The sequence below is a fragment of the Schistocerca gregaria genome, chromosome 10, assembly GCF_023897955.1.
Source record: "Schistocerca gregaria isolate iqSchGreg1 chromosome 10, iqSchGreg1.2, whole genome shotgun sequence".
NCBI lineage: Eukaryota > Metazoa > Arthropoda > Insecta > Orthoptera > Acrididae > Schistocerca > Schistocerca gregaria.
In genome coordinates, this window is record NC_064929.1 from 63,727,000 (window position 1) to 63,746,706 (window position 19,707).

Genomic DNA, 19,707 nt, shown 5'->3' on the forward strand with positions numbered 1-19,707 from the left:
TTCCTCACACACAAAGGAAGAAAATATGTTATGTGGACATGTATCCGGAAACGCTTACTTTCCATGTCAGAGATCATTTTATTATTTCTCTTCAAATCACATTAATCATGGAATGGAAACACACAGCAACAGAACGTACCAGTATGACTGCAAACACTTTCTTACAGGAAATGTTCCATATGTCCTCCGTTAGCGAGGATACATGCATCCACCTTCCGTCGCATGGAATCCCTGATGCGCTCATGCAGACCTGGAGAATGGCGTATTGTATCACAGCCGTCCACAATACGAGCACGAAGAGTCTCTACATTTGGTACCGGGGTTGAGTAGACAAGAGCTTTCAAATGCCCCCATGAATGAAAGGCCATGGAAATGGTCCACCTCTACCAATCCATCGGTCACCGAATCTGTTGTCGAGAAGCGTACGAACACTTCGACTGAAATGTGCAGGAGCCCCATCGTGCATGAACCACATGTTGTAAAGGCACATGTTCTAGCAGCATAGGTAGAGTATCCCGTATGAAATCACGATAACGTGCTCCATTGATCATAGGTGGAAGAACGTGGGGCCCAATCGAGACATCACCAACAATGACTGCCCAAAAGACATTATGGTTATCGTCAACTGCACGAAGAATTGCCTCGTCCGTTGCAGGTGTCCTCGTCGTTCTAGGTCTTCCCCAGTCGTGAGTCATAGGCTGGAATGTTCCGTACTCCCTAAGACACCGATAATTGCTTCGAACGTCTTCCTGTCGGGACACCTTCGTTCTGGAAATCTTTCTCGATACAAACGTACCGCGCAACGGCTATTGCCCCGTGCTAACCCATACATCAAATGGGCATCTGCCAACTCCGCATTTGTAAACATTGCACTGACTGCAAAACCACATTCGTGATGAACACTAACCTGTTGATGCTACGTACTGATGTGCTTGATGCTAGTACTGTAGAGCAATGAGTCGCATGCCAACACAAGCACCGAAGTCAACATTACCTTCCTTCAGTTGGGCCAACTGGCGGTGAATCGAGGAAGTACAGTAAATACTGGCGAAACTAAAATGAGCTCTAACATGGAAATTAAGCGTTTCCGGACACATGTCCACGGAACATCTTTTCTTTATTTGTGTGCGAGTAATGTTTCCTGAAAGTTTGGCCGTAACTTTTTGTAACACCATGTATTTAGATATACCGAAATCGTGGTCAAGAGTTTTAATAAATCTTTATCCTGCAATTGTTTGGCTATTATCATTTGTACTTAGATTGCGGTACGAGCGAGGTGCCTATTTGCTTCCACCGCCCTGCGTGGCATGCCTAAGTTCTGAATAGTGGTCACCAACTTACAGTCTTCTACAGCTGTTGTCCCCTGCGCAGAAAACAGCACGCAGGTCGTGAATCCGTAATCGTGGGGCTATAAGAAACTCACAGTGAGGAACTTTAGTTTTAGAAATGATTAAATTTCCAATTGGGTTCTTTCTATGGGATGCTATTCGCTGTTTTCAGCACAACAAGAGAAACTGCAAAATTACGTTCCTTTTTAGAGTCACAAATGATTTTTATTCTTCAATAAATTAATGAACTGCATATTCCTGTAATTAGTATCACACTGTTCTCAACTACATGTCTGTCTTCCGGTGCTGCCGAACCAGCTCTGATCTTACACACTAGGCATTGCTAACTAAGTCTTAACTGATATCGCGCCGGACAACATGCCCGTCCTCCGAGACTGCCGAACGAGCTCAGATCTGGCAGCCAAACCACTTCGCCCGGCTTCCACTTTAGGAGTAGAGATGGGTAGTTCGCGAACGAACGGGTGCAAGGGAATGGTTCACCAAGATGAACGAAAGAACTGAGGAACGAAATCCAAGGAACGATCGGTTCATAGTTCACTTCGGTCGCGGCGGTCTACTTATAGTTCCTGGGAACGAGGAACGATCAGGTCATAGTTAACTTCAGTCACAGCGGTCTACTTATAGTTCCTGGGAATGAGGGACGTTCGGTTCATAGTTCACTTCAGTCGCAGCGGTCCACTTACAGTTCCTGGGAACGAGGAACGATCGGTTCATAGTTCACTTTGGTCGTGGTGGTCTACTTATAGTTCCCTGGAACGAGGAACGATTGGTTCATAGTTCACTTTGGTCGCAGAGATCTACTTAGAATTCCCGGAAACGAGGAACGATCGGTTCATAGTTCACTTTGGTTGCAGTGGTCTACTTACAGTTCCCGGGAACGAGTAACAATTGCTTCATAGTTCATTTCGGTCACGGTGGTCTACTTATAGTTCCCGGGAATGAGGAATGATCAGTTCATAGTTCACTTTGATTGCGGCGTTCTACTTAGTTCCCGGGAATGAGGAGCGATTGCTTCATACTTCACTTCGGTCACGGTGGTCTACTTATAGTTCCCGGGAATGAGGAATGTTCTGTTCATAGTTCACTTCGGTCACGGCACTCTACTTACAGTTCTCGGGAACGAGGAACGATCGGTTCATAGTTGCCTTCAGTCACAGCTGTCTACTTATAGCTCGTGAGAACGATGAACAATCGGCTCATAGTTCACTTCGTTCATGGCAGTCTACTTATAGTTCCCGGGAACCAGGAACGATCGGTTCATAGTTCACTTCTGTCATGGTGGTCTACTTATAGTTCCGGGAACGAGGAACGATCGTCTCATAGTTCACTAGTTCACTTCGATCGCGGCGGTCACTTGGGCAGTTCTCACTCCAGCCTCGGTCGCGTGCTCTTCTCAGCCTCGGCCTCCCTCAGCCGCACTCGTCGTTCTTCGCATGACCACCTGTCTCAGTTCCACTGCCGACTGCTGCTAGTTAGTTCAGTATCCAGTCGTTCGTTTCGTTCACAGCGATTGTCTATTTTACATGTGTTCCAAACTGTTCTTGCACTTGGGTCTGGCTATTCAGCGTCCACGAGCGGTATTTTATAGTTACGTAAATTACATAAAAATTACGTTCTATGTAATAGGTACGTCTTTTCAGGCAACAAAAGGGCATATCAGCTCATTTCATTATATCGATGAACAGCAGAAGAGATACTTATAACAAGGCAAGTTTGTTTGTTATTCATGTATTTTTTGGTTTCATCGACTTGATTTAGCAGCTAACTTTCAATAATTTGCTTAATTTTTAGAGTAAGAAAATTCATATAAAACGATTTTCATGTATCTCTCATATACAAAACGTTACATTTAGGAAGGCAGTAATTATTTTTAAGTTTGGTTGCTTCCAATTTGCATTACCTGCTAGTTTGGTTTCTTTGAAATAAAAAAAGTGGGTTGTGGGTCATTTTGGCTCAGTAGGAAAAGTGGTGCCTCTCCATTTCAAAAGACATGCATTGCCATAAAATCGTATTTACTCATTATCTCAAAAACATTTGTTCAAGAGGAGGTTTCACACCAAAAACTTTATTACTGAAAACTTAATTATTATTATTATTTCTGCATTAACTTTAATAATGCAACATAGGAACCTAATTTTACTAAGCGTGTGGCGCAAGTATGAGAAAAGCACATTTTATTTTATGCTTCCATAAAGTCTCTGCTTCGCTTACGAACTCAGAGACAATGTGAAGTATATATAAGGTGTAAACGATTATTCTTTACAACGTAGCATAGCTATGTAGTGGAAGTCGAAACGAAGATTTTTATACAAGGCACTTGCTGCCTATTAAGTTGGGAAACAGCCACCACAGGTTTACAAGACCACATGAGCTATAGCGCATGTGCGTCGCGTCAGATTTTCATGTTCTCTTCTCCAGCTCTCTACACATCGTCATCGATTGTTTCGCCATTGTTGCTTGCATTAGCTTGTTATTTCTTTACTGCCTAATTATTACATGTTTGTCTGTTTGTTGTATCTCCTCGTAACGGGCAACACATCGTCCGTAATAGGCGAGCAGTCTGTACTCGGGGCCGGTTTTCCGTGCGCCACCCTATACTATTTCCCTGCGATCAGCCACACAAGGCTACAGTTGGCTAAACGAGATGTTCTGCAGAATCACAGAAATTACTTCTAAAACTGTGTAAGAATTCTGTAATGAATAAAAACTCTATACTCCAGGCGGGAGCCAAGTGCCCCCTCTTGGTGCCCTCCATCCTTCAGTCACCTACACAACTAGTTTTCACTTTTTAATAGGAGCCATATACCGAGCACAAATGAACGGTGAACGAGTAAAAATGAACGGTTCCCATAAAAGAACGGTCAGCAGTGAACTAGTTCCCAAGCATGAATGAGTTTGCCCATCTCTATTTAGGAGCAATCCGAAGATCTCCGAGGTGCCTTTCCGTTTTGCAGTTGTTCACTATTCTACTGGTTATTAATAACTGTGAAATAATGGATACGCTGTTTAATTTGTTCCTCACGTGCGTTACTTGTCAGACTTAGCTGCGTGTTAATTCATTTTCTGCCGCAGGATGAAAATCAGTCTGAAGACATGCATATTTGATACAGCACAGAGGGCTTATGTAATATCGTAGAAGGAATAACTGTGCTAACAAAGACTGACCTGCTGGATTCATTTCAAAAGTGACGCAATCGTTGTGATCGGTATATTCTACTCCCTAGGACACAGCCTTGAAGGTGACGGTACAGCAAAACATCTGGGTAAAACGTAATAATTTTAATCAACATATTTTTGGAGCCTCTGGCATACTCAAGTGGATGGTCGCTTAAAAGACGCTGCTGGGCCAGAAGAGTGCAGAAATCTGAACATTTCCGACGTATTCTTCTGGGTGAGTACAGTGGAGGGCACCCAGAAACATTTCCGCCGCGAATGCGGGTAATTCCATAGTACAGGGTGATTCAAAAAGAATACCACAAGTTTAGGAATTTAAATCTCTGCGACGACAAAAGGCAGAGCTAAGCACTATCTGTCGGCGAATTAAGGGAGCCATAAAGTTTCATTTAGTTGTACATTTGTTCTCTTGAGGCGCTGTTGACTAGGCGTCAGCGTAAGTTGATGCTAAGATGGCGACCGCTCAACAGAAAGCTTTTTGTGCTATTGAGTACGGCAGAAGTGAATCGACGACAGTTGTTCAGCGTGCATTTCGAATGAAGTATGGTGTTAAACCTAATGATAGGTGGTGTATTAAACGTTGGTATGAACAGTTTACAGAGAATGGGTGTTTGTGCAAAGGGGAAAGTTCTGGACGGCCGAGAACGAGTGATGAAAATGCAGCACGCATCCAGCAAGCATTTGTTCGCAACCCAGGAAAATCGACTCGCAGAGCTAGCAGAGAGCTGCAAATTCCACAATCAACTGCATGGAGAGTCCTACGAAAAAGGTTAGTTATGAAACCTTATCGTCTGAAACTGGTTCAAGCACTGTCTGCAGCTGATAAGGTTAAAAGAATCGATTTCTGTGATTTTATCCTTGCTCAAATGGAAACAGATGAATCTTGGGTTTCAAAGATTGTGCGTAGTGATGAAGCAGCTTTCCACACTAACGGGAAAGTCAACCGTCACAATGTCTGTATATGGGGCACTGAGAATCCGCGGGAAACAACTCAGTATGAACGTGGCTCGCCTAAGGTGAACGTTTTCTGTGCCAAGTTTTTGGTCCCTTTTTCTTCGAAGGTGCTACTGTAACTGGACTACAGTATCTGGAGATGTTAGAGAATTGGCTGTTCCCTCAGCTCGAACAAGAAGCACAACAATTCATATTTCAGCAGGATGGAGCGCCACCACATTGGCTCTTATCTGTCCGTAACTACCTGGTCGTCAACTACCCGAGGCGATGGATCGGCCGCGAGGCAACCCGTGACAGAGCACTTCATCACTGGCCTCCAAGAAGCCCTGATCTTACCCCCTTTGATTTTTTCTTATGGGGGTATGTTAAGGATATGGTGTTTCGGCCACCTCTCCCAGCCACCATTGTTGATTTGAAACGAGAAATAACAGCAGCTATCCAAACTGTTACGGCTGATATGCTACAGAGAGTGTGGAACGAGTTGGAGTATCGGGTTGATATTGCTCGAGTGTCTGGAGGGGGCCACATTGAACATCTCTGAACTTGTTTTTGAGTGAAAAAAACCTTTTTAAATACTCTTTGTAATGATGTATAACAGAAGGTTATATTATGTTTCTTTCATTTAATACACATTTTTAAAGTTGTGGTATTCTTTTTGAATCACCCTGTACAGAGCGTGGCAAGAAAATGGTTTTCTCGTTTTAAGGAGGATCGTTTTGACACTAGTGACCCTGCACGTTCAGGGAAACCTTCTGAGTGCGATGAAGAGCGTTCAAACGCATTAATCCAGTCCGGCCTACTCTAGATTTGGCAAATGTGATGAACCGTGATTATTTGCATACAACGGGGAAGGTTCAGAAAGCGTGTGTATGGGTACCGCATGCTCTAAGCCAAAGCCACAAAATCAGCGATTTGCCATGGGTGCATCTCTGCCTGGCTCATCATCAATTGCCTAGTGAGCAACACCGACCGTTCCTATCGTGAAACGGTTCTGGTGACAAGAAACGATGTCTCAAAATTTTAAACATGGCTGAAGCAGCAACTGTAGAAAATCTTCACGGTAAGTGATAACAGACAAACAGCTGCAGGATAAATCCTTGACCACGGTTTCCGTGTATCTAAGTATACCTTCGTCAGAAGCAAAAATAGACCTTCATTAGAAAAAACTTATCAACGTAACTAAGCTAAAGGAAAATACAAACACTTATAGCTTTAAGTACCATGAAAATAACACTACTGGCCATTAAAATTTCTACACCACGAAGATGATGTGCTACAGGCGCGACATTTAACCGACACGAAGAAGATGTTGTGATATAGAAATGATTATCTTTTCAGAGCAGTCACACAAAGTTGGCGCCGGTGGCGACACCTATAACGTGCCGACATGAGGAAACTTTCCAACCGATTTCTCACACGCAAACAGCAGTTGACCGGCGATGCCTGGTGAAACGTTGTTGTGATGCTCGTGTAAGGAGGAGAAATGCGTAACATCACATTTACGACTTTGATAAAGGTCGGATTGTAGCCTATCCTGATTGCGATTTATCGTATCGCGACATTGCTGCTCGCGTTGGTCGAGATCCAATGACTGTTAGCAGAATATGGAATCGGCGGATTCAGGACGGTAATACGGAACGCCGTGCTGGATCCCAACGTCCTCGTATCACTAGCAGTGGAGATGACAGGCATCTTATCCGCATGGCTGTAACGGATCGTGCAGCCACGTCTCGATCCCTGAGTCAACAGATGGGGACGTTTGCAAGACGACAACCATCTGTACGAACAGTTCGACGGCGTTTGCAGCAGCACGGACTATCATCTAGGAGACCATGGCTGCGGTGACCTTTGACGCTGCATCACAGACAGGAGCGCCTGCGATGGTGTACTCAACGACGAAACTGGGTGCACGAATGGCAAAACGTCATTTTTTCGGATGAAATCAGGTTCTGTTTTTTCGGATGAATCCAGGTTCTGTTTCATGGTGGTCGCATCCGTGTTTGGCGACATAGCGGTGAACGCGCATTGGAAGCATGTATTCGTCATCGCCATACTGGCGTATCACCCGTCTTGATGGTATGGGGTGCCTTTGGTTACATGTCTCGGTCACCTCTTGTTCGCATTGACGGCATTTTGAACAGTGGACGTTACATTTCAGATGTGTTACGACCCGTGGCTCTATCCTTCATTCGATCCCTGCGAAATCCTACATTTCAGCAGGATAATGCACGACTGCATGTTGCAAGTCCTGTACAGGCCTTTCTGGACATAGACTACCATCCTAGCCAGCACATTCTCCAGATATCTCACCAACACAAAATGTCTGGTCAATGGTGGCCGAGCAACTGGCTCGTCACAATACGCCAGTAACTACCCTTGATGAACTGTGGTATCGTGTTGAAGCTACATGGACAGCTGCACCTGTACACGCCATCCAAGCGCTGTTTGACTCAATGCCCAACCGTATCAAGGCCGTTATTACGTCCAGAGGTGGTTGTTCTGAGTACTGATTTCTCAGGATCTAAGCACCCAAATTGCGAGAAAATGCAATCACGTATCAGTTCTAGTATAATATATTTGTCCAATGAAAACCCGTTTATCATATGTATCTCTTCTTGGTGTAGCAATTTTAATGGCCAGTAGTGTACTAAAAAACTAGTATATTGCTAAAACTTTGTTTTTTACCGAGGAAAATGAGATCTTCAAAATCGAACATGATCCTAACCCTACATTGCCAAAGGAAATTATGGATATTGCTTATGCTTAATACGATTTCTTTCTATTCTCGTTACGTTGACGACATACTCATACACTACTGGAAATTGAAATAAGAACACCGTGAATTCATTGTCCCAGGAAGGGGAAACTTTATTGACACATTCGTGGGGTCAGATACATCACATGATCACACTGACAGAACCACAGGCACATAGACACAGGCAACAGAGCATGCACAATGTCGGCACTAGTACAGTGGATATCCACCTTTCGCAGCAATGCAGGCTGCTATTCTCCCATGGAGACGATCATAGAGATGCTGGATGTAGTCCTGTGGAACGGCTTGCCATGCCATTTCCACCTGGCGCCTCAGTTGGACCAGCGTTCGTGCTGGACGTGCAGACCGCGTGAGACGACGCTTCGTCTAGTCCCAAACATGCTCAATGGGGGACAGATCCGGAGATCTTGCTGGCCAGGGTAGTTGACTTACACCTTCTAGAGCACGTTGGGTGGCACGGGATACATGCGGACGTGCATTGTCCTGTTGGAACAGCAAGTTCCCTTGCCGGTCTAGGAATGGTAGAACGATGGGTTCGATGACGGTTTGGATGTACCGTGCACTATTCAGTGTCCCCTCGACGATCACCAGAGGTGTACGGCCAGCGTAGGATATCGCTCCCTACACCATGACGCCGGGTGTTGGCCCTGTGTGCCTCAGTCGTATGCAGTCCTGATTGTGGCGCTCACCTGCACGGCGCCAAACACGCATACGACCATCATTGGCATCAAGGCAGAAGCGACTCTCATCGCTGAAGAAGACACGTCTCCATTCGTCCCTCCATTCACGCCTGTCGCGACACCACTGGAGGCGGGCTGCACGATGTTGGGGCGTGAGCGGAAGACGGCCTAACGGTGTGCGGGACCGTAGCCCAGCTTCATGGAGACGGTTGCAAATGGTCCTCGCCGATACCCCAGGAGCAACAGTGTCCCTAATTTGCTGGGAAGTGGCGGTGCGGTTCCCTACGGCACTGCGTAGGATCCTACGGAGACTTCTACAGAAACAATAAGGTCACAGAGTTGCCTATACCGAAAACAATAGCCTAAAACAAAGAGTGATCCATACAATAGGGGCACGGGAATAACTTAGCATTAAATCCGGAGTTTACAAAACTACTTGTAACGACTGCCCCAAATATTACGTTGGACAGATAGTTAGCCCATTAAAGTACGATATAAAGAACACATGCTAGGTGAAAATGTATACAATTCCATGTTTGCTGAACATCTATTGCTCTTACAACTAACGCCACGTAAACTGGATGACGTAGAATTGCTACACGATGTGAGTAAGGGTTACAAACTGGACCTGTTCGAGGAATTAGAGATTTTCAGGCATCCGTCTCAAAAATATGGATTTATTCTTAACAAACAGGTGCAACGTAGCAACATAAAATTTTTGGATAGTTTCAAACCCCTTCTCGTTCTAACGTAATATAGTTTGGCTGACTAGAAGCTAGTTTTCTAGATTAGATTAGATTACTTTTCGTTCCATAGATCCGTGTTGAGGAGATCCTCGTGGATGTGGAACATGTTTTTTTAAGCTGAAATAACAATACTAATAGTATAAATATATACAACACATCATTTGTTTCTTTTAAAAAATTCGTCAATGGAGAGGAAGGAGTTGGCCACTAGTAAGTCTTTCAGGCTCCTTTTAAACTGATCTCTATTTGTAACTAAATTTTTTATGTGTGCTGGCAAATTATTGAACATGAGTGTTCCTGAGTAGTGGACCCCTTTTTGAACTAAAGTAAGTGCTTTCAAGTCCTTGTGCAGATCATTTTTGTTCCTGGTATTGTATGTATGAACTGAGCTGTTTGTTGGAAAAAGAGATATATTATTTAGGACAAATTTCATTAAGGAGTAAATATACTGAGAGGCAGTAGTTAGTATACCCAGTTCTTTGAAGAGGTTTCTACAAGACGTCCATGAGTTTACTCCACAAATAATACATATTATACGCTTTTGGACTCTGATAACTTTTGTTTGACTAGGAGAGTTACCCCAAAATATTATACCATATGACATTATGGAATGAAAGTAGGCAAAGAATGCAAGCTTTTTCACTTTTATGTCGCCTATGTCTGCTAACACTCGAATTGCAAATACAGATTTGTTAAGGCGTCTCTGCAGTTCTGTGGTGTGCTCCTTCCAACTGAATTTATTATCAAATTGTAATCCCAGGAATTTAAGACTGTCAACCTCTTCTATCTGCTCTTCTTCATACTTTATGCATATGCTGGGTGGAAAGCTCTTACAGGTTCTGAATTGCATATAGTGAGTCTTTTCGAAGTTTAATGTCAGTGAGTTGGCTTTGAACCATTTATTAATATACATGAAAATATCATTAGCATATCTTTCTAGAACTACACTCGACATACTATTTATTGCAATGCTTGTGTCATCTGCAAACAAAACGAACTGTGCTCTGGCAGTGTAACTGATGAGAGATCATTAATGTACACAAGAAAAAGCAATGGCCCTAAGATGGATCCTTGTGGGACACCACATGTAATTTCTTCCCATTCTGATGATGACTGATGACTTAATTCACTAGTACCTTGCACTGACACCCTTTGTTTCCTGTTAGTGCAGTATGACTTGAACCATTTTGCAGCACTGCCCGTGACACTATAGAATTCTAATTTATTTAAAAGGATGTTGTGGTTTACACAATCTAATGCCTTTGACAAATCACAGAAAACCTGCTGCTTGTAACTTGTTATTTAATGAATTAAGTACATTTTCACTGTAGGTGTAAATAGCCTTTTCGATATTAGAACCCTTCAGAAATCCAAACTGTGTTCTTGATAATATGTTATTTGTGGCTTAATTAACTTTGCTGATATTTCATTGTAGCCACTAGAATGCTTTGTTTTTAAAGATTTTATTATGGAAGTTATTTCTTTTGGTGAAGTGAGTGACATATTCATGTAGCTGAAGCTATTTGTAAAGGCTAGTTTCAGATATTCAAGGGCATTATTTACTGATTCCATTCCATCAGTAACGGATATAAAGTACTTGTTAAATAGATTTGCCACACTATGCCCATCGGTTACTAATGTGTCATCTACCCTTAGCGCTATTTGCTCCTGTTCCTTTCTGGTTCAACCAGTCCCCTCTTTCACTATATCCCATATTGTTTTTATTTTGTTCCCTGACATTGCTATCTTCTTCTCATAGTGTATTTGTTTAGATGTCTGAATTACTTTTTTTTTATATTTTACAGTATTCCTTGTATTTAGCTAAATCATCAGCATTGGAGCTATTCTTGATCGACAGATACATTTTCCTTTTTGTCTTACAGGATATCTTTATTCCTTGTGTGATCCATGGTTTTATTATAGACTTCTGTTTAATTTGAGTAACTTTTAGAGGAAAACAGTTTTCAAACATGGTACTGACATTGTTCATGAATGTGTTATATTTTTCATTCATGTCATGAGCACTATAAACATCTTTCCAGTTCATATCTTTGAGCAGTTTTCTAAAACACTCAATTTTTGGTTGATTGAATACTCTCCTGTACTCAGATTTAGCAGTCTTGATAATCTGCTTAGAATTTACGTCTAAAACAAGGAGCTGCGTGTCATGATCTGATAGTCCATTTATTACAGGTTTTATGATATGATTTTGTTCCTTTGATTTGTCTATAAAAATGTTATCAATGGCTGTCGTTGAGGATTTAGTGATCCTAGTTGGAAAGTTTACAGTGTGAGTTAAATTGAAAGACAACATTACTAACTGCAGTAAATGTTTACTGGAAGATTGAATTAGAAAATCTGTATTAAAGTCACCAGCAATCAAAATTTCTTTGTTTCTTACTGTTAAATGACCCAAAAGAGCTTCTAGATGATTTATGAATAGATTATAATTTCCTGCAGGTGCTCGGTAAATAGTTACTATTATATAGGATCTGTTATGGAACTCTACTTCTGTTGCACATGCTTCTAGATGCTGCTCTAAACAGAATTTATTAATGTCAATGTTCTTGAATTTATGGCAGTTTTTAATAAATGTGGCAACTCCTCCTCCCTCCATATCTACTCTGCAGAAGTAGGAGGCTAGCTTAAATCCTGCAATGTCTAACATATCTATACCAGTGGTCACTTGATGTTCAGAAAGGCAGATTATGTCAATTTCGTTAGATGAATTCATTTCATCGATACAAATGAGTAGTTCATCAACTTTATTTCTGAGTCCCGGAATGTTCTGGTGTAATAAAGATAACTGATACTGCATACTAATGCGATTATAACTGCTTTGGTGAAGATGAACTGGCAGTTTCTGATTACTTTCTGTTAAACATTGTTTAAATGGAGGTTGTATGCTAAAATCTGACTTCTGTTCATCTATTTCCTCAAACTGTGTGTGTCTGCCGATCTCTCTTAAAACTCGTTTTCTATCCCCCTTCCCTATCCTAAAAAAGGCATCCCTCTGACACCTTTGACCACTGGTATTTTACCACTTGTGACAGTGTCCTCCCTAAAGTTTTCTGCAATCAAGCCAGACAGTTTTCCCTTCCCTTTCCTATTGAGGTGAAGGCCATGCCTAGTGTAGTCCCACCTATCAATAGCATCCACAGGAATCAAACCAACATGGGACCCTATATCCGTCCTAAGCAGCCACTCCAACTCCAAGTTCACCCTCCCTACAGAAGAGTTCAAATGAGGCCGATCATGGCGTCTCAACACAGACACAAACCCCACACTCGTATGTTTCGTTGGTGATGCTATCTTCACCAGGCCACTCTCTATGGAATATTCAGAGTCTCTGTCAATGCTGTTTCCCGCACCACGCACTATAACCACAGCATCCTCCTTCGTGAAATCCTTGCATAGAGAACCTATATCCTCTGTTACCTGACCCAGATCTGCACTAGGCTTGAAAAAGTTTGTGACCTGGTACTCTGGACCTAGATTTTCCTGCAGTAGTTGGCCAACACCTCTACCATGGGAACTACCTAACAACAGAACTTTCTTTCTCTTTACAAATTTCCCTACCTTTTTCGAGTCCTTGAAAGCTTGTTGTGCCCTTTCTACAGCTTCAGCTACATGAGGCTCATCCGATTCTGACTGAGGCAACAGGTCAAATCTATTTTCAAGATTTATCACAAAGCTGTCTGATGCTCTCCTTTGCCTGTTCCCCCTATTACCTGTTGCCACTTCCCACCTCTGTTCACGCTTCTCCCTCTTTAACCTGTCCATATCCTCGCTTGCCTTGTCTAGGTCAGCTTGAAGAACTGCAATTTTCCCTTCCTGTTCCAGTATTTTCCTATCTCTACTGCAGATTCTACAATACCACTGGTGAGCCTCATTTATGTCCCCATTTCCCACGCCACTACATTCGCCCCAATGAAAGAAACTACAACACCCATCACACCATATCCCGGAACTAACGATCCTACGGCATGTCACACACTTCTCACTCATGGCTAAAACAGAAATCGTACAATCTGATTTAAGTACTGGCTAATACGTAAACGAAGGACCCTAGAAACTATTCAGGCAGATATAAATAAGTTGAAAGCGTAATGAATAAAAAACACTGGTGATTGCATATAAGTTTAAGTCACTGTTTACTTACGATACGAGCGCGTGACATTAAGCCTAAGGTCTGTGCTATAGGCGCGAGAAGGAAAATAAACTTCTTACCCCGATTAATCTTATTTAACACTTCACCAACACTTCCTCTAATGTAACAACACTTACAATATATTTATACCAACTGGAAACGTTTACCTATAAGTTTAATTCACTGCTTACTTACGATTCGCGTGCGTGAAATTAGGCCTAGGATTCGTGCTACAGGCGCGAGAAGAAAAATACGCTTCTTACACCGTTTAATCTTATTTTATACTTCACTAACACTTCCACTAATTCAACAACACTTATAATTATAACACCTGTAGACGTTTAAAAATAGCTTAATAACAACGCTTTTTATAATTATTTAGTGCAGCAAATACTCGAAGAGTCCGCGTCGGCGCAGTGTTGCCAACCTTGTCTGTTGATGCTGGTGAGATGCTCCTTTCCTGTCTTGCTGGGATTTTACTTATTTTTTATGATTGTTGTTCGCGGTTCTCTATGTGAATGTGTGGTTTAAATGATTCTGTTATGTTTTTTTATTGATGACGACAGATGGTTTCGATTTAATACAACATTTTTCTTTCGTTTTCGTTAGTAGTTATCCTAGTCTTTAATTTGCGCGAGATTCTAGCGCATACCACTAGCGCCCTCTCTCGCTGGATATGTTCCTTAGCGCAAGCTTCATCTGCTTGACACTAGGACACAGGCAATTGGTGTTCATATTTTCTATTGTATGCAAGTGATTTAAATGGTTCTGATGTGTTTTATTTATTAAGATAGCGGGTTTGAATTAACATAACCTTTAAAATTTTCAAGCGCATGCATATATATCCCGGCTTTTAATGTGAGCGAATGTCTCGCGCATGCAAGTGCCCTCTCTCGGTGAAACTGTCTACCTTTAGTGCTTCCACACCCTCTCCACGCTAGTTCACAGGCTAAGTACTGATAGCATAGCATTCTAACAACCCTTCCACAACAAAGGTCAAAAATTATTAATGATTGTGGCGTTGTTCACGCTGCTAAATACTGCATTTTCGGGCAACAACAAAGTTATTATGTGGCAGGTGTCATTAGAGCACAGTTAATAAAGTCATTTCATATAATAATGAATAAACTAGGCACTCATCTTTTCGTGTTTCCCAGGCTTGTCTCGTTGTAAAATCATGGCTCAATCGTCAAATCTAGGTGGTGGTGATTCCAAGCTCGGATGCAAAGAGGCCTAGGTTTCATTCTGCTATATTCAAAAGTTTTATAGATGTGTTTCACAAACCATTCTTGAAGATTAAACCCTTGAAAGTTAGCAGAATGGTGACGTAAAAAATAATTAGCACTTTGAATTTAAGTTACTCTTCCTTTTTTATTGCTTTTGTTGCAACATCATGTAACACACAAAACATCACTTCACAATACAAAACATACTTGAAAACATCTTCCTCACTGTTAAAGTTCACTTTTTATAATCTGATTACATTATGCGCCTTTCCTACATGACGTCCAAGACATGACTTTCTCAAGGTCCAACTCTCTAACAACTACTAATCGCTTACGCGCCCAAAATTCAGAGTTACAAGTACATCAAAGATCATAGTGACAAAAGAAAGAACACGCACAAGAATAATATCATTGCAACATAAACATATCGATGTATCAAAGTACCTCTACATTAATGAAATCAAATCTGAATGTTATCTCAGAAATATGTTAACTACTTCACAGAAACACAGTAGAATATAGCTGGTATCGAGAGGTTCAGGTGAGGTGCCGTAATGGTTACGTAATTCAAGTACCATTACAGCATCGACTATCTCTTCATAATTATGCTGTACAGATGGAGGTGATATTTTAATTTTAGCAACTGACGACGCCTTCATCACGATTGTTTTATACACCTCTACGGCAGGATGTGATTTTAGTAAGTAACTAAAAGATTTTGTGATTGTAATACTTTGGTAATTTCCATGGTACTTAAAGCTATAAGTGTTTTTTTTGTTTTAGCTTAGTTCTGTTAATAAGCTTTTGCTAATTAAGGTGTCTCGCAGTTCAGATATACACAGTGGTCCATTGGTAGCGGCTGGGCTAAATATCTCACGAAATAAGCATCAAACGAAAAAACTACAAAGAACGAAACTCGTCTAGCTTGAAGGGGGAAACCAGATGGCGCTGCCATAGGTCAAAAGGATATCAACTGCGTTTTTTAAAATAGGACCCACATTTTTATTACATATTCCTGTAGTACTTAAAGAAATGTGGATGTTTTAGTTGGACCACTTTTTTCGCTTTGTGACAGATGGCGCTGTAATAGTCACAAACGCGTAAGTACGTGGTATCACGTAACATTGCGCCAGTGCGGACAGTATTTGCTTCGTGGTAGATTACCCATGTTAAAATGGACCGTTTACCAACTGCGGAAAAGGTCGATATCGTGTTGATGTATGGCTTTTGTTATCAAAATGCCCAACGGGCGTGTGTTATGTATGCTGCTCGGTATCCTGGACGACATCATCCAAGTGTCCGGACCGTTCGCCGGATAGTTACGTCATTTAAGGAAAAAGGAAGTGTTCAGCCACATGTGAAAGGTCAACCACGTCCTGCAGCAAATGATGATACACAATTAGGTGTTTTAGCTGCTGTCGCGGCTAATCCGCACATCGGTGGCAGACAAATTGCGCGAGTATCGGGAATCTCAAAACCGTCGGTGTTGAGAATGCTACATCAACATAGATTGCACCCGTACCATATTTCTATGCACCAGGAATTGCATGGCGACGACTTTGAATGTCGTGTACAGTTCTGTCACTGGGCAGAAGAGAAATTACGGGACGATGACAGATTTTTTGCACGCGTTCTATTTAGCGACGAAGCGTCATTCACCAACAGCGTAAACCGGCATGATGTGCACTATTGGGCAACGGAAAATTCACGATGGCTGCGACAAGTGGAACATCAGCGACCTTGGCGGGTTAATGTATGGTGCGGCATTATGGGAGGAAAGATAATTGGCCCTCATTTTATCGATGGCAATCTAAATGGTGCAATGTATGCTGATTCCCTACGTAATGTTCTACCGATGTGACTACAAGATGTTTCACTGCATGACCGAATGGCGATGTACTTTCAACATGATAGATCTCCGGCACATAGCTCGCGTGCGATTGAAGCGGTATTGAATAGCGTATGTCATGACAGGTGGTTTGGTCGTCGAAGCACCATACCGTGGCTCGCACGTTCACCGGATTTGACGTCCCCGGATTTCTTTCTGTGGGGAAAGTTGAAGGATATTTGCTATCGTGATACACCGCCAACGCCTGACAACATGCGTCAGCGTATTGTCAATGCATGTACGAACATTACGGAAGGCGAACCACTCGCTGTTGAGAGGAATGTCGTTACACGTATTGCCAAATGCACTGAGGTTGAAGGACATCATTTTGAGTATTTTTTGCATTAATGTGGTATTTACAGGTAATCACGCCGTAACTGCATGCGGTCTCAGAAATGATAAGTTCTCAGAGGTACACGAATGACATTGGAACAGCCGAAATAAAATGCTCAAACGTATCTAAGTTCTGAATTTATTTTTAAAACCTACTATACCAACTGTTCGTCTAAAATTGTGAGCCACATGTCTGTGACTGTTACAGCACTATCTATCACAAAGTGAAAAAACTGGTCCAACTGAAACATTCATATTTCTTTACGTACTACACAAATATGTAATTAAAAAATGGGGGTTCCTATTTAAAAATGATATCCGTTTGACGTATGGCAGCGCCATCTAGCGGGCCAATAGTAGCGCCATATGGTTTCCCCCTTGAAGCTAGACAAGTTTCGTTCTTTGTATTTTATTCGTTTGACTCTTATTTCGTGAGATATTTGGCCCGGTCACGATCAATGGACCACCCTGCAATTTTGCTTCTGATGAAGGTATATTTAGATATACCGAAACCGTGCTCAAGTATTTCAATAAATCTTCATCCTGCAACTGTTTGACTGTTAGCATCTACCGCGAAAAAAAAGTGTCTTTAGGCCAACATAAAGAAAAGAAAGGTTGAACCCAAACACAACAGAGACTCGCCTGCGCGCATCTACAAAGGATAATGTTATGCATCTGGTGCAACAGCGACCGTGTTGTGTACTACGAATGGCTGCCGCAAGGCGAAACCGCCATTACTGACATTTATGGTCAACAACTGAGACGTCTTGCAGGCGGAATTGAGAGCAACGGCCAGGAATACTGCGTGACGTGATGCTACTCCACGGTAAAGCCCGCCCGCATTCTGCTAGACTGGCGAAAAACACTATACAGGGCATGGGTTGGGAAGTCATTTTATCTTGCGCCTCAGGTTTTCGCCTTTTCCTCACTATCGAACAACCTTGAAGGAAATCGCTTTCCGGATGAAAAAGCGTTCGGGACATGGTTTGCTGCCGGCCGGAGTGGCCGTGCGGTTCTAGGCGCTACAGTCTGGAACCGAGCGACCGCTACGGTCGCAGGTTCGAATCCTGCCTCGAGCATGAATGTGTCTGATGTCCTTAGATTAGTTAGGTTTAAGTAGTTCTAAGTTCTAGCGGACTGATGACCTCAGAAGTTAAGTCCCTTTGTGCTCAGAGCCATTTGAACCATATGAACCGTAGTTCGCTCGACGAATTCTTCACCGCAAAACGTCCTGATTTCTACAGTCGCGGAATCGTAAAATCACCTCAGCGTTGGTAGCCTGTTGTAAACAGTGGAGGAGAATACACTCCTGGAAATTGAAATAAGAACACCGTGAATTCATTGTCCCAGGAAGGGGAAACTTTATTGACACATTCCTGGGGTCAAACACATCACATGATCACACTGACAGAACCACAGGCACATAGACACAGGCTACAGAGCATGCACAATGTCGACACTAGTACAGTGTATATCCACCTTTCGCAGCAATGCAGGCTGCTGTTCTCCCATGGAGACGATCGTAGAGATGCTGGATGTAGTCCTGTGGAACGGCTTGCCATGCCATTTCCACCTGGCGCCTCAGTCAGTTGGACCAGCGTTCGTGCTGCACGTGCAGACCGCGTGAGACGACGCTTCATCCAGTCCCAAACATGCTCAATGGGGGACAGATCCGGAGATCTTGCTGGCCAGGGTAGTTGACTTACACCTTCTAGAGCACGTTGGGTGGCACGGGATACATGCCGACGTGCATTGTCCTGTTGGAACAGCAAGTTCTCTTGCCGGTCTAGGAATGGTAGAACGATGAGTTCGATGACGGTTTGGATGTACCGTGCACTATTCAGTGTCCCCTCGACGATCACCAGAGGTGTACGGCCAGTGTAGGAGATCGCTCCCCACACCATGATGCCGGGTGTTGGCCCTGTGTGCCTCGGTCGTATGCAGTCCTGATTGTGGCGCTCACCTGCACGGCGCCAAACACGCATACGACCATCATTGGCACCAAGGCAGAAGCGACTCTCATCGCTGAAGACGACACGTCTCCATTCGTCCCTACATTCACGCCTGTCGCGACACCACTGGAGGCGGGCTGCACGATGTTGGGGCAACAGTGTCCCTAATTTGCTGGGAAGTGGCGGTGCGGTCCCCTACGGCACTGCGTAGGATCCTACGGTCTTGGCGTGCATCCGTGCGTCGCTGCGGTCCGGTCCCAGGTCGACGGGCACGTGCACCTTCCGCCGACCACTGGCGACAACATCGATGTACTGTGGAGACCTCACGCCCCACGTGTTGAGCAATTCGGCGGTACGTCCACCCGGCCTCCCGCATGCCCACTATACGCCCTCGCTCAAAGACCGTCAACTGCACATACGGTTCGCGTCCACGCTGTCGCGGCATGCTACCAGTGTTAAAGACTGCGATGGAGCTCCGT